Raw genomic sequence first — 15,735 nt, 5'->3', positions numbered from 1 at the left:
CCCTCTGCAGTTCAAGGCAGCACAATCTTGGAGATTTATTGGGACCCCAGTGGGCAACCGTTCTGTTGGATTTGGCTTGCTGTTCTCGTGATTTGCCAGCCTGTTTGATGGATATGAACAATGTTGAGTGAGATCTTCGAAGCTGGATGGGGTGCTCAGTAAGATTTCTAGTCGTCCGAGGAGAGGCTCAGAAATGGAAACAATTATGCAAAGGATAGAGATTCAAATTTGCAGTGAGCAAATCCAGCTTTAAATTTTTTCCCCTCTCTGTGTGTGGAGAGAGCACATAAAGCCCTAACTGTAGCTTATGGATTCATGTGCCTATGGAAAAACTCCAGACTGCCTTCTTGCCCATTTCTGTCTGAAATGAGGAATTTGACCATTGGGGGGTAGGGAGAAAACTAAGAATGTGTTGATTTATAGATTACACACACATAGACACACAGTTACAAAGGTGTCTGTATGATAATCTCCCTGCATCGTTCTCCTTGTTATGGGGAAATATCCTTTCTCTTATCTTTGACATCACAGCAGGGTTTATTTGCACTCCCCTGAACCACTTTCTATGGGTCCAAGTGGGTGGCTAGCAAATACGAATCATCTAGTGCAATGAGGAGACAGTTATAAGATCAGGGAGAGAACATAGTGACTCAGAAGAAAGCAAATTAAAACATACAGGCTCCTTAATCAGGAAGGGTCAGGAAGAGAAAATGAAAATAGCAGAGCACTGTCTACTGAGGGCTGGTTGACATTCACCCCTCATTTCACTCACTGGAATACAGCAGCACGTCACTCCTGTGGGGGAAAATATGTAATGCCCTCACACAATACGTGTATGGGGCCAATTCTTTCTGTTTTCAAGTCCCTCACCAAAGCCCACCTTTTGTTTATATTAACTATTTAGTTGCCCTACTAAAATGAAGCCTCAGTGCACATCAGTAGCACAAACAGTCCATAGGCATTAGAATGGCAGGACAGAAATTGCTATATTAGATACAGTGGTGCCCCGCAAGACGAATGCCTCGCTAAACGAAAAACCCGCAAGACGAAAGGGTTTTCCGATTTTTTAGCGGCTTCGCAAGACGAATTTCCCTATGGGCTTGCTTTGCAAGATGAAATCTCCGGGGACAGCGGGGAAGCGCAGCACGCCTTCTCCTCTGTTCCCAGACCTGTCCTAAGGCTTGCGGTGGGAGGTCCAGGAACAGAGGACAAGGCGCGAAGGGCTTCTCCTCTGTTCCCGGGGCTTGTGGTGGGAGGAGGGTTTTTCCTCCCCACCGCCAACATTCAGAACAGCATTCTGAATGTTGGCGGTGGGGAGGAAAGCCCTCCTCCCACCGCAAGCCTTCAGGACAGGTCCGGGAACAGAGGGGAAGGCGCGCAGCGCTTCTCCTCTGTTCCCGGGGCTTGCGGTGGGAGGAGGGTTTTCTTCCCCACCGCCAACATTCAGAAGGCTGTTCTGAAGGCTGGCGATGGGAAGAAAAGCCCTTCTCCCCCGCCAGCCTTCAGAAGAGTTCCCGCCTAGGCTGCGGAGAGCAGCCTGCTGCCCCGTGTGAGGGGCGCTCTTAAGCAGAGTGCCCCTCGCGCGGGACAGACATTCGCCGCTTGGGGAGCCCTGCAGGGGAAGTCCTGCAGGGCTCCCCAAGCTGCGAATGTCTGCCCCGCATGAGGGGCGCTCTGCTTAAGAGCACCCCTCGCGCGGGGCAGCAGGCTGCTATCCGCAGCTTGGAGAGCCCTCTGGACCTCTTCTGAAGGCGGGCGGGGGGCAAAAGTCTTTGTCCCCCCTGCCTGCCTTCCTGGGGGCTTTTAAATCGCCCCGGGACAGCGGAGAAGTCTCCGCTGCCCCGGGAAGGCAGGCGGGAGGGAAAAAGCAAAGCCTTTGCCCCCCCGCCGGCCTTCAGAAGAGGTCGGGGGACAGACTGTCCCCGGACCTGGTCTGAAGGCGGTTTCCATAGGAACGCATTGATTGATTTTCAATGCATTCCTATGGGAAACCGTGCTTTGCAAGACGAAAAACTCGCAAGACGAAAAGACTTGCGGAACGAATTAATTTCGTCTTGCGAGGCACCACTGTACATACAGTGCTTTTTTTCTTTAAAAAAATGTTTAGGGGTACTCTCATTTTCCCACTCGTATTGAAATACTGCCCCTCAGTGAGGCCAGACTTAGAGTCACAAAATATTTAGAAGAGAAGAAGAGGAGGAATTTGGATTTGATATCCCGCTTTATCACTACCCGAAGGAGTCTCAAAGCGGCTAACATTCTCCTAAAGATCCCAGGCCACAGAGAGGTTAGGCTGGCCTCCACTAGAGCCAAGGCTTTCTCGGCCGCGGCTCCAATCTGGTGGAACGCTCTGTCACAAGAGACTAGGGCCCTGCGGGACCTGACATCTTTCCGCAGGGCCTGCAAGACAGAGCTGTTCCACCAGGCCTTTGGTCAGGGCGCAGCCTGACCCCCTCCTCTGGCAATCTGCACAGAATTTTGCTTGATGGTTGCCATTAATTTGATTTTAATTTGATTTTAATTTTATAATGAATGTTTTTAGAATGTTGGACTATTTTGATTGTTGTTAGCCGTCCTGAGCCCAGCTTCCCCCACAACAAACACTCTGTGAGGTGAGTGGGGCTGAGAGACTTCAAAGAAGTGTGACTAGCCCAAGGTCACCCAGCAGCTGCATGTGGAGGAGAGGAGACGCGAAACCGGTTCCCCAGATTGCGAGACTACCGCTCTTAACCACTACACCACACTGGCTCTTTAGGGGTATGTGTACCCCTGCGTACCCCCAGGGGAAAAAGCACTGGATACATACATATATCACGGTCAGAAAGGTAGTTTCTGCATGTTCCGAAAAGGGCAATGAGGGGCAGATGGGGCTCATCAACCTGGAAAACTCTGGTCTTAAACCTCTGCTGCCTTGTGGCTATACTCATTTGTGAGAAAGGCTTTGGGAGTAAATGCCAAAGAAAAATTCATACCTGCTGCTTTGCGGCACATCTTCTGGAGAAGGCTAAAGAGTAAACCCTACAAAATCTGGAGTGGAATTCCTAAGACGGTTGGATTGCACCCTAGAGAGGTCACTTTGGTGCTGCTGAGGCAGCAAAAACAATACAGGAAGCAGCAGTTACGAGTTACTGGCCTCTGAAGCTACAGCAGGTATTTTGATTCCCCACTGGTTTGACTTGACCCCCTGAGGCCCACTCCATTATGTCTTCAGACAGAGAAATGCCAACAACAAGAACCTGAACTAAGTTTGCACACATTCTTCCTCAGTTACTTTTGGCTCTGTTTCCCCCTTTCTGCTGCTCTTCTTCCTTTTCCATCTTTCATTATTTCAACATTTCAAGAAGTAAGATCTCCTTGCGGCAAAGACCTGACTTTACGTTCTGTAAAAAAATTTAAAAAGATGTTATGTACATCAATGCTGCTATATGTCTATTATGGTGATGACAGCAACTACTACTAAACCAAACTTGTGAGTAGAGTTGGGGGAGAACTTCAATTCTGTTTGCAGTTGAAGATGAATTTAAGAAATTTACATTTTCCAAGAGAGAGAGAGAGAGAGAGAGAGAGAGAGAACACAGCTACCCATTGAAATTTGCAAATTTGCATCAATCTGAATTTTGCAATTTGTCTAGAACAGTATAACGAGACAGAGGAAGCAGCAGAATTAGGAAAAACATCAGGCAGGGAGTGGAGACTTATTTTCCTTTTTTTTGTGGTGTTCCTACATCACACCAGCTATTTAAATGGTAACACTTCTTTGCAAGATGGTTTGAATTGCAAGTTAAAAGCAAAATATTGTATTTCAGCTGCCTAATATGCTTCAACTTCATGTGTTTTTGCAAGTAAAACATGCACAGAAGTAAGCACCACCGAGTTCAGTGAACTTGCTCAGGTAATTATGTACAGGTTTGCATAACTGCTAGCCCTAATGCTTTACTCATTGGTGTGTGAATGCATTGATCAGTACAGCTTTCCAATTAACTCTCTCTTTCTCATACACAGCATAGGTTGAGACAATATTGGGATAAGGGAAAACCTTAACAAAGAAATCAGACACCAAGAAGTGGGCAGGTCTATAACATGTCTTTCTACCATAAAGTGGTACCTCAGTTTACAAACTTAATCCGTTCCAGAAGTCTGTTCTTAAACCAAAGCGTTCTTAAAGCAAGGCATGCTTTCCCATAGAAAGTAATGGAAAATGGATTAATCTGTTCCAGACGATGAAAAACAACCCCTAAAACAGCAATTTAATTTCCCCATCTAACAAGACCATTGATCCATACAATGAAGGCAATAATCAATGTACTGTACTATAAAATAAATAAGACAGTACTGTAGATGACAAAAGTTAAAATTATTATTATTTTCTCACATGCACTAATGATAGTGATTGTTGGGATGGGGGGCTTTTATCCATTTCTGCAGTCACACAATCAACCAGTAGCTGAACTGGGTTCCACGCAGTCAAAAAAAACAGGTCACAAAAACAAAGCCACAAGCCACAGTCACAATTCAGTCCCATAAAACGAAGAACAAGTCACAGTTTAAAAAAACGAAAAAAGCCACACAAACAAAAATGCAAAAAAATAGCAAAAGCAAAAGTTCCAAATATCACCTCTGTGTTGTGTGGGTGCTTGGGACTCAAAAGTTGACAGACTCAATAGGAAGCCTCGATTAGCCGTGGGGGACTCAATTTATAATTGGAACACACTCAACAGGAAGCGGAACATGTTCCGCTTCCAAGGCAAAGTTCACAAACCAAAACACCTATTATTGGGTTTGCAGCGTTCTTATTCCAAGTTGTTCATAAACTAAGCTGTTCTTAAACCAAGCTACCACTGTACTAGCTTTCTAGGTGCTTGGAATGTGCTTTGTGAAGAAGCACTCTAATATGTGGCTTTCACCCACAGTAGAGATTTAGTAGCCCATCCAAATGTCAACTCTTATCAAAACTCTTAAAGCATCCTTCAAAATTCTCCAGAAGATTTACCTGAGAAAGAGTATTTTGATTGGCCACCATTTCACCTCGCTTAATAGAATTTATTGGCAATCCAAAGATACTCAGGATTTATTTAATATATTTTAGGTCCTCTTCCAATTCTAATAATAATAATAATAATAATAATAATTTATTATTTATACCCCGCCCATCTGGCTGAGTTTCCCCAGCCACTCTGGGCGGCTTCCAACCGAATATTAAAAACAGTACAGCATCAAACATTAAAAACTTCCCTAAAGATGACTTTTAAAAATAGTTGTTTATTGCTTTGACATCTGCTGGGAGCGCGTTCCACAGGGCAGGCGCCACTACCGAGAAGGCCCTCTGCCTGGTTCCCTGTAACCTTACTTCTCGCAATGAGGGAACCACCAGAAGGCCCTCGGCACTGGATCTGTGTCCGGGCTGAACGGTGGGGGTGGAGATGCTCCTTCAGGTATACTGGACCGAGGCCGTTTAGGGCTTTAAAGGTCAGTACAAACACTTTGAATTGTGCTCGGAAACGTACTGGGAGCCAATGCAGATCTCTCAGAACTGGTGTTATGTGGTCCCGGCGGCCACTCCCAGTCACCAGTCTAGCTGCCGCATTCTGGATTAATTGCAGTTTCTGGGTCACCTTCAAAGGTAGCCCCACGTAGAGCGCGTTGCAGTAGTCCAAGCGGGAGATAACTAGAGCATGCACCACTCTGGCAAGACAGTCTGCGGGCAGGTAGGGTCTTAGCCTGCGTACCAGGTGGAGCTGGTAGACATCTGCCCTGGACACAGAATTAACTTGTGCCTCCATGGACAGCTGTGAGTCCAAAATGACTCCCAGGCTGCACACCTGGTCCTTCAGGGGCACAGTTACCCCATTCAGGACCAGGGAATCCCCCCACCCGCCCGCCCCCTGTCCCCCAAAAACAGTACTTCTGTCTTGTCAGGATTCAACCTCAATCTGTTAGCTGCCATCCATCCTCCAACAGCCTCCAGGCACTCACACAGGACCTTCACCGCCTTCACTGGTTCTAATTTAAAGGAGAAGTAGAGCTGGGTGTCATCTGCATACTGATGAACACCCAGCCCAAACCCCCTGATGATCTCTCCCAGCAGCTTCATATAGATATTAAAAAGCATGGGGGAGAGGACGGAACCCTGAGGCACCCCACAAGTGAGAGCCCAGGGGTCTGAACACTCATCCCCCCCACCACTTTCTGGACACGGCCCAGGAGAAATGAGCGGAACCACCGTATAACAGTGCCCACAGCTCCCAGCCCCTCTAGACAGTCCAGAAGGATGTTATGGTCGATGGTGTCAAAGGCCGCTGAGAGATCCAGCAGAACTAGGAAACAGCTCTCACCTTTGTCCCTAGCCTGCCGGAGATCATCAACCAGTGCGACCAAGGCAGTTTCAGTCCCATGGTGAGGCCTGAATCCCAATTGGAAGGGATCCAAATGGTCCGCATCCTCCAGGCGTGCTTGGAGTTGTCTGGCAACCACCCGCTCAATCACCTTGCCCAAGAATGGTAAATTTGACACTGGGCGATAGTTGGCCAAATTGGCTGGGTCTAAAGATGTTTTTTTAAGAAGCGGTTTAATGACCGCCTCTTTTAGCGGGTCTGGGAAGGCTCCCTCACAGAGGGAAGCATTCACCACCCTGCAGAGCCCATCGCCCAGCCCTTCCCGGTTTGCTTTTATCAGCCAGGATGGGCAAGGATCAAGGAGACAGGTGGTCGGTTTCACTTGTCCAAGCAGCCTGTCCACATTCTCGGAGGTAACAGATTGGAATTGATCCCATGTAACAGGACTAGACAGAACTCCAGCACTCTCCCACCCTGGCCCTGCTCCCATGGTGGAGTCTACCTCCTTCTGAATCTGAGCGACTTTATCTGCAAAAAACTTTGCAAAAGCATTGCAGGAGATCTTGGGGTCCCTACCAGGCCCCGGTGGTGCAGGTGGTTCCGATAGATTGTGAACCACCTGAAAAAGTCTCATGCTGCTGTTTTCTGCAGATGCAATGGAGGCAGTGAAGAAGGCCCTCTTCGCCATCGCCATTGCCACTTGGTAGGCTCGACGTTGAGCTCTAGCCTGTGTCTGGTCTGATTCAGAATGACTTTTCTGCCACCGGCGCTCTAGCCGTCTCAACGATTGTTTCATCACCCTCAACTCCGGGGAAAACCACGGGGCTGTCCGGGCTCCATGCACTCGGAGAGGGCGCTTCGGAGCCAGACAGTCAATAGCCCTGGTTAACTCCGCATTCCAGCGGGCCACCAGGGAATCAGCTGAAAGGCCATCAACTTGGGATAAAACATTCCCTACCACTCTCTGGAAGCCAATTGGATCCATTAAGTGGCGGGGGCGGACCCTGCTTTGCCCATGCAGAAACCTCCAAATGCATACTGAAGTTTTCCTTTAATTGAAATGTAATAGTATTTCTGACCTGCAGTCTGGAGTCCTTCAGCCCAGGAGAATGTCTACTCATACTGTAGCAAATTAAGAGGGAAAGGTTTCAACCATTTAACCCACTTCAGAATTGGATGAAATTGTTTTGTGGTAAGCATATCAGAGCTCCAAGAGGAAAGCAGTCGTTTTATTTTCCCTAGAAAGCCCTGTACTAACTTGTTTTGGGATTTTGGAAAATTCAGAATTGGACTTCTCATAAAATGAGATGCTTCCTGAAAATGAGTGATTCCTGGAGGCTGCCATTATACTAGACAGCAGTTGCAATTCATAAAATGGTTGAATTACTGGAAAGCTGATGTTTCACACTTCAAAATTGGACTCACCATAAAAATAGGAGTTTCATGGAGGCTGCCGTTATAGCACAGAACAGCTGCAATTCATAAAAATTGATAAAATGGTTGAATTAATGGGGAACTAATGTCTCACACGTCTGTAAATAATAACACACGATTAGAATGCTGTGAAGGAGGAGGAGCAAATTTTACCAGGATTAATCTATATCTTCCACCTGTTATTTCACAGAAGTATTCTCTGTACATTTACATTTCTGAATTTTTTTCATTTTGGGTTCAGAAGCAATGAGCTTGCATCATAAAAACAATAAATATTAAATTGGACTAATCATTGTCATTCTACACACACACACACACACACACACGGGGCAGCAAGGTTTACCGGCCATGGGCCAGATCACTCCCATGGAGATTGTCCGTGGGCCGGACTGGTGCAGTGAGATGCCAGAAATCGTGTCTGCGCATGTCCGTGGCACCAGAAATTGCTTGTGCGCATGCCCAGACGCCTAAAATTGTGCCTGCGCAGAAGCGATTTTCGGCATCTGGACATGCACAGATGCGATTTCCAGTATCTGCGCATGTGCAGACGCGATTTCCGGCGCCGCTTGGCAAGTCCCCACACCACACTGCACCAGTTTAGCGCAGCACGCGGGGCACTCGCCGAATGGGTGGCTCAGTTCAGGAGTGGCTCAGGGGCCGGTAAAACGGTCTTTGTGGGCCGCATACGGCTCATGGGCCACGCGTTGCCGGCCCCTGTATTAAAAGGTAATTTGCCTCTTTTCAAGGAGTAGGCAGATAATCTTATTGGATGCTTCTTTAGAGGGCATGCTTCTTCTTTTAAAACTGCTTAATTATAAATATGGAAGGATACACATACAGGGAACAGGCAGTGTCCTAAAGCAATCATGGAAAGTCTCCCACTTTGCTTTCAACTTCCCATTTTACCCAACCTCAGCAAAAACTGCCTTGCTCTATACCCAAATTCAAACAGTAAAGGTAAAGGGACCCCTGACCATTAGGTCCAATTGTGGCTGACTTTGAGGTTGCAGCGCTCATCTCGCTTTATTGGTCAAGGGAGCCGGCGTATAGCTTCCAGGTCATGTGGCCAGCATGAATTAGCCGCTTCTGGCGAAGCAGAGCAGTGCACGGAAACGCCGTTTACCTTCCCACCAAAGCGGTACCTATTTATCTATTTGCACTTTGACGTGCTTTTGAACTGCTAAGTTGGCAGGAGCAGGGACCGAGCAACGGGGATTCGAACTGCGGGGATTCGAACCGCCGACCTTCTGATCAGCAAGCCCTAGGCTCTGTGGTTTAACCCACAGCACCACCTGCATCCCAATTCAAACAGTATTTCCCTCCTTTTAACACCCTCCCCTTTCAAACTCAATTGTGAAGACTGGCCATTCAGTAAACCATATCTTGGCTCTGATTGACAGAGTATTAATGGATACTCCCTCAGCCAAAGTTGGCCTAGCCTTTCTCCACACATGAGTACAGTGGTACCTCTGGTTAAGAACTTAATTCGTTCTGGAGGTCCGTTCTTAACCTGAAACTGTTCTTAACCTGAGGTACCACTTTAGCTAATGGGGCCTCCGCCACTGCACGATTTCTGTTCTCATCCTGAAGCAAAGTTCTTAACCTGAGGTACTACTTCCAGGTTAGCGGAGTCTGTAACCTGAAGCATTTGTAACCCAAAGTGTTTGTAACCCGAGGTACTGTATAGCATTTCTATTGCAATGATAACCATACTCCTCAATGGTCTTATTCTCTTATTATTCACAAAACAATGAAATCAGTGCCTGGTTATCTCCGCTGGCTTCCAGTCCATTTCTGGGTGCAACTCAAGTGTTGATATTAATTATTAAGGGCAAGAATGGTTTGGGTCCAAGATAGCTTCTCAACAGGCAATTCTTGAAGTGAGTTCATTGGGGCCCTCTCTGTACTTTCCCCACCCAATGAGGCAAAGAGCAGAGAGAGCTGGCATTTTCAGCTTGGGCTGCTGCATATAGAATACTTTCTCCTGTTAGGGTATTTTTGGCGCCAGGTGAAGACCCTTCTTCTAGGTCTTTTAATGTTAAGCTTTGGTATGTTTTAGTTCAGAACTATTACGTCTGCCCTGCTGATTTATATACTTGTATGCTGGTTCTATGCTACTTTTAGTCCTAGTGTTGCTTCTGTATTCTGTATTGTTTTGTTAATTTGATTCCATTTTATTGATTTTGGCAGAGGAAAATAGTTAATTCTGTGGCATATAAATGTCAAAAATGAATAAATGTCCCACACCTGCACGTACTACCCACCAGGAGGTGTGTCTACCATTTTCCAGTTCTCACAGTAGCTATAGCTGTTTTTGTGCTATTCATAAAGACACTTCTAACTTTGTCATAATGAAATAATCTTATCCAAGTAACCATAGATGATTTTTTTAGTGGAGCTCTTGGTATCAAATGCCCAATTATTTATTGTGTTTTATCAGTGAAGGGGGGGCACTTTCCCAAATTCCCTACTAAATAAGCAACATGTCATTGTTTACACCTCCAACAATTTTCTTTTTTTCCTTTTTGGAGCAGAACGTATCAGTTTCCCCCCATACGATTTCTTTGTCAATCAATACCCTGACATTTGAAGACCAGCTTGATGGCAGGAAAATTAAGAGAGGTTTCACAGTAAATTGAAAGTTCTATGCACTCTTTGATATAATTCCGAAGCATGACCTCAGCACCCTATTTATTTATTTTTATTTGTAATATTCATAGCTGTGTGGAAGGGACAGTATTCTTTGCTATTTTGTAAGTGATTAGACTTGACATTTGCTAAGCTACCAATTCAAAAACATAAGAAATATAGCATAAAGAGCAAATCAGGCAGTTGAAATGGTTACTTCTTCATGCCCTTTACACACTGTCCAAGGATCATTTTGTAAAACCTTTTAGAGCATGTGATTTTCACACATTTAGTAAATGTATATTTAGGTTTGTTGGAATTCCTACAGCAGGCAGTCAATCAAGCATCCATTGAAGGAAATGAAAAGACTCCTGTAGAGCAGTGCAGTTCTTTCTGTGTTAACAATAACATGCTTTATCTATTATGTTGGAAATGTGTGGTTCGGAACATGAAGGAAAGGAATGTATTTTTATTCCAAGTCAGCCATGCTTTATACAGAAATGGCGAGGGAGTGTAAAAGAAAATAAATTGTCTGGGGGGGGGGTTATGAAGTGCACCAATAGGTGAAAATATATTGATATACCATATTTTTCCCATCTATAAGATGCCCCCATGTATAAGACACCCCTTATTTGGGGGGACTCCAATTTAAGAAAATGGGGGGGGGGAGATTGGACATTATTTTTAGAGGGGAAATCTAGTCTTATACACTGAAAAATACAGTATATTTAAAATATCTATATACATAGCAATTGTTCATAGCTTTGGAGTGCAGCATCAATATAGCGCCTAGCTCTATTTTTCATCAAATCCAAGAGCAGCTGCTCTGTCCCTCAATTTGTCCCTGAATGTGTTTATTACAGGATGAATATTATGGAAGGGATGAGGTCCAATTAAATGAAATTTAATCCGGACAAGACATGTCAATTCTACATGTCTTATGTAGGATTAAACCTTACCAGGAGGCAAGCATTGCCTCTGGGTTCTGCTCTGTTTTCAGGTGGCAGAAATTGCCTGGGGTGGTGGTGGTATTTGCTAGATCCAACTGGTTGGATGGTAGCCACTCAAGTGATCTGACCTCAGTCTGTTGTGAGCACAGCCTGTTTCTTTAAGAGACATGCCTGGTCTGTAATAGGGACTCTTTTCCTAGGCTGGGCTTGGTTCCCTCTACAGTTCAGTAGGAACTACTTAGAACCTTAGTCTGTCCTAAGTGGTGAGTCACGTACGACTCTTGAAGTTTTCCTGACTCCTGCTTCTTACCAATAATAGACCTGTTGTAAAACTTTGTGGTCCCTGGCTTCTCAGATTGCTGTCCATGGTACAATGCTGATGACACTCATATTTTCACTAGTGCCATGTGGGTCTACCTTTGAAGGCTGTTCTGAAGTTGCACCTAATGCAAAATTATATGGCCCACAATTTGACAGAGAGGTATACATCACTTACCGTACCCTTCCATGTATAAGATGAAGTTTTTTCTTCTAAAATAAATAATGTTTAAAATTTGGAGTTGTCTTATACATGGATAGTGCACAGTGGGGATGGGGGGTTGTTTGCTGCCTCCCAAAAGCTCAGCACCTCTGGGCAATTCTCCCCCCAAAAAGTTCAACAACTCTGGGCAATCTCCCCCCATTTTCTTAATTTTGAGTCCCTAAAAAATAGAGGGTGTCTTATACACGGGGGCGTGTGATACACGGAAAAAATAGAGTATATTATTGTTCAATTGCATTGACTATCTATAGCAAGCACAGGCAAACTTGGCCCTCCAGATGTTTTGGGACTACAACTCCCATCATCCCTAGCTAACAGGACCAGTGGTCAGGGATGATGGGATTTGTAGTCCCAAAATATCTGGAGGGCCGAGTTTGCCTATGCCTGACCTATAGGCTTCTAGGTTCCCTTCAACATATTAATGGTTTGGAGTCCTCCTTCCATTTATTTTTTCAAATTCCCCTAGATCTATAGCTGAAACATTGATCTGTGTTCTGGCTTAAAAAAACCACAACAACAACATAAGACTTACTACAGGAAAATAGAATCATATGTCACATCTATATTCCAAAAAACAAATCTACTGGTGCCTAACCAATTCCCTAATGATAGCATTTCCATGGCTGGATAAAACTTGGTTGTTAACAAGGGATTTTCAAAATGCCTTTTTTGGGGTTTGCCTTTAATTGTACTTCTGAGTCCATTACCATTACTGTTATTAGTATATTTCTCAGAAACCTTTTTAAAAAAGACTCAATGCAACTTACAGTAACCCCTCAGGTGCCAGATATTCTGCATGTGGTTGTTTTCCAAGGCACACCTGAGCAATGTTAGGGATGTCAGGAACCTTGGAAATTACATATCCCAGGGCTTGTTGCACTTGTGAGCATGCTCTCAAGAGCCATGGGACATGTGCTTTCCAGAGTGTCCAACATTCCTGCCAAGTGCAGAGTTGTTTGGGGAAATTGCATGTGCCATGGAAACAACGTACCTTATATGTCTTCAGAAATTTCTTTTCCATTCAAAACAAAGGAAGAACATTTCAGGTGTTTAGTTCTTAGCACAACTGAGCATTGCATGCTGGAGAAATTTGTATCTGAAATCAGATAAATGCGAGCTGTGTCACTGAGATCACTTTACTGGCGTGAAAAGGGTTCCTGAATATTTCTTTCTGTAGTGTACATCATTCTCATTCAGTGGGCATGGTACCCATTAACAGCTTTCCAATATCAAAAACATTGTGATAGATTTATGAAAAGTGAGAGAAAGGCCACTTCAGGCTATGTTATTCATATCCCAATGCCAAGTGATTTTGAAAAAGAGAGAGAGACTTTTTTTTTCACCCAGCAGCAAAGATGAGGAACATGATTATATAATCTGTTTTCGGGGAAAAACCACTTCGTGCTCTGTGGGGGTCACTTAGCAAAGATTTTGAGTGAGAACAATTGGGTCAACGAAACGCAAAAACCATGCTTTCCCCCAACTTCTTTCTTGGGGCAACAGGGGCCCCTTGGGTACAAAATTGGATCAAGTGAGATGGTTCTCTTTTAAATAGCATGGCAAAAGGAAAAACCACAATTGGAGGAAGTCGGAGGTCTTAAAAGCTTGTCCGCACAGTACGGGACTTCCTGCCCTGTAGGGAGATTCCTATTGAATTCAACTCACTGCTCAAAAGGAAGACTTTTCTTTTCACATGGTAGACAGTCTTTGAAAAGAGACACATAAGACATTGTTTCAAAGAGAGAGAAAATGTTTTTTGCTTGGATAGCTCTGAAAGATACAGGCTTACAAAGCCCAGCAAATGTCCCCGAGATCTCTGCAGAAAGCATGTGAGTAATGGAAATTGATCATGTGCTTTCTCTTCCGACCTATTTATTTGTACATTTTGGCTCATGCAAAAGAAATGACGCCTCATAGCACGCAATGTATTAAAGTTCATTAACTTCCAGTGGCTATGCTCCATCAAAAAAAAAAAAAAAGGAAAAAAGCTTTTTCTCAGGCCTAATAGAGATTACATGCAATTGCTTGTATCTTTCCCCCTCTACACACACACACACACACACACACACACACCCCACCCCAAAACAAAACCAGTTTGAGAGCCTCTGAGTTTGTGAAGAAATGATATAGTGGGAGGGCTCTCTAACTGATTCTTCTCTAGTTACTTTTCTTCTCAAAATTAACTCCAGCTTTTTCAAACACTCAAAGTCAGGGAAATGAAATATATGTACCGTATTTTTTGCACTATAAGACTCACTTTTTCCCTCCTAAAAAGTAAGGGGAAATGTGTGTGTGTGTTATGGAGTGAATGCAGGCTGCGCAGCTATCCCAGAAGCCAGAACAGCAAGAGGGATTGCTGCTTTCGCTGCACAGCGATCCCTCTTGCTGTTGTGGCTTCTGAGATTCAGATTTTTTTTTTCCTCCTCCAAAAACTAGGTGTGTCTTATGGTCTGGTGCGTCTTACAGAGTGAAAAATATGGTAGATATAATGCAGATATCTTTACTTCCCCCTCCTCTTAATGCAAATTGCAAACCCAGGCCTCTTCCATATCCACTGTAGTGGGTTGGTCTCCAGAAAAGACAATAGGGTTGAGAATGTTATTGCCGGTTTGTACAAGGAAGCGACCAAGAGATGGATGAACAAGCTGATGTGCATGTAAACCAACGGCATGTGAAATGTAGAAATATTCAGGTGTGCATTACATGCTGTGCTGAGAAGCATTTGATGTAAATGTCATGATGCACAATTAAGACAATTTCATGTCATGATATGAATTCAGTGCAACAAAAGGAATAATTTGGCTCTCCAGTGCAAATACTGCATAGCCATTTCTGTAGACAAACATCTGAAACGTGTCAAAAGGAAGACTAAAAGAAAGAAGCTTGCCACACCCCTTTACTTTATTGTCACATGTCTTCATATGTTATACACTTTCATTATACACCTTTAGGCACCAGGCAAAAACAATCCTCTTTAACCATGCCGTTGGCTGATTGACATTGAATACCCTTTGGAGGATGGATGGTGGCTAACAGATTGAGGTTGAATCCTGACAAGACAGAAGTACTGTTTTGTGGGTACAGGAGGCAGGCAGGTGTGGAGGACTCCCTGGTCCTGAATGGGGTAACTGTGCCCCTGAAGGAACAGGTGCCGGGCCTGGGAGTCATTCTGGACTCACAGCTGTCCATGGAGGTGCAGGTCAATTCTGTGTCCAGGGCAGCTGTCTAACAGCTCCATCTGGTACACAGGCTGAAAACCTATCTGCCTGCAAACTATCTCACGAGAGTGGTGCATGCTCTGGTTATCTCTCGCTTGGACTACTGCAATGCGCTCTATGTGGGCCTACCTTTGAAGGTGACCCAGAAACTACAACTAATCCAGAATGCGGCAGCTAGACTGGTGACTGGGAGTGGCCGGTGAGACCACATAACACCGGTCTTGAAAGACCTATACTGGCTCCCAGTATGTTTCCGAGCACAATTCAAAGTGTTGGTGCTCACCTTTAAAGCCCTAAACAGCCTCAGCCCAGTATACCTGAAGGAGCTTCTCCACCCCCATCGTTCTGCCCGGACACTGAGGTCCAGTCCTGAGGGCCTTCTGGCGGTTCCCTCACTGCAAGAAGCCAAGTTACAGGGAACCAGGCAGAGGGGCTTCTTGGTAGCGGCACCAGCCCTGTGGAATGCCCTCCCACCAGATGTCAAAGAGAAAAAACAACTACCAGACTTTTAGAAGACATCTGAAGGCAGCCCTGCTTAGGGACGCTTTTAATGTTTAATAGATTATTGTATTTTAATATTCTGTTGGAAGCCCCCCAGAGTGGCTGGGGAAACCCAGCCAGATGGGTGGGGT

This window comes from Podarcis melisellensis (assembly GCF_964234715.1).
Source record: "Podarcis melisellensis genome assembly, chromosome: 9".
Lineage (NCBI taxonomy): Eukaryota > Metazoa > Chordata > Lepidosauria > Squamata > Lacertidae > Podarcis > Podarcis melisellensis.
Note: the sequence above shows the minus strand (reverse complement) of the source record.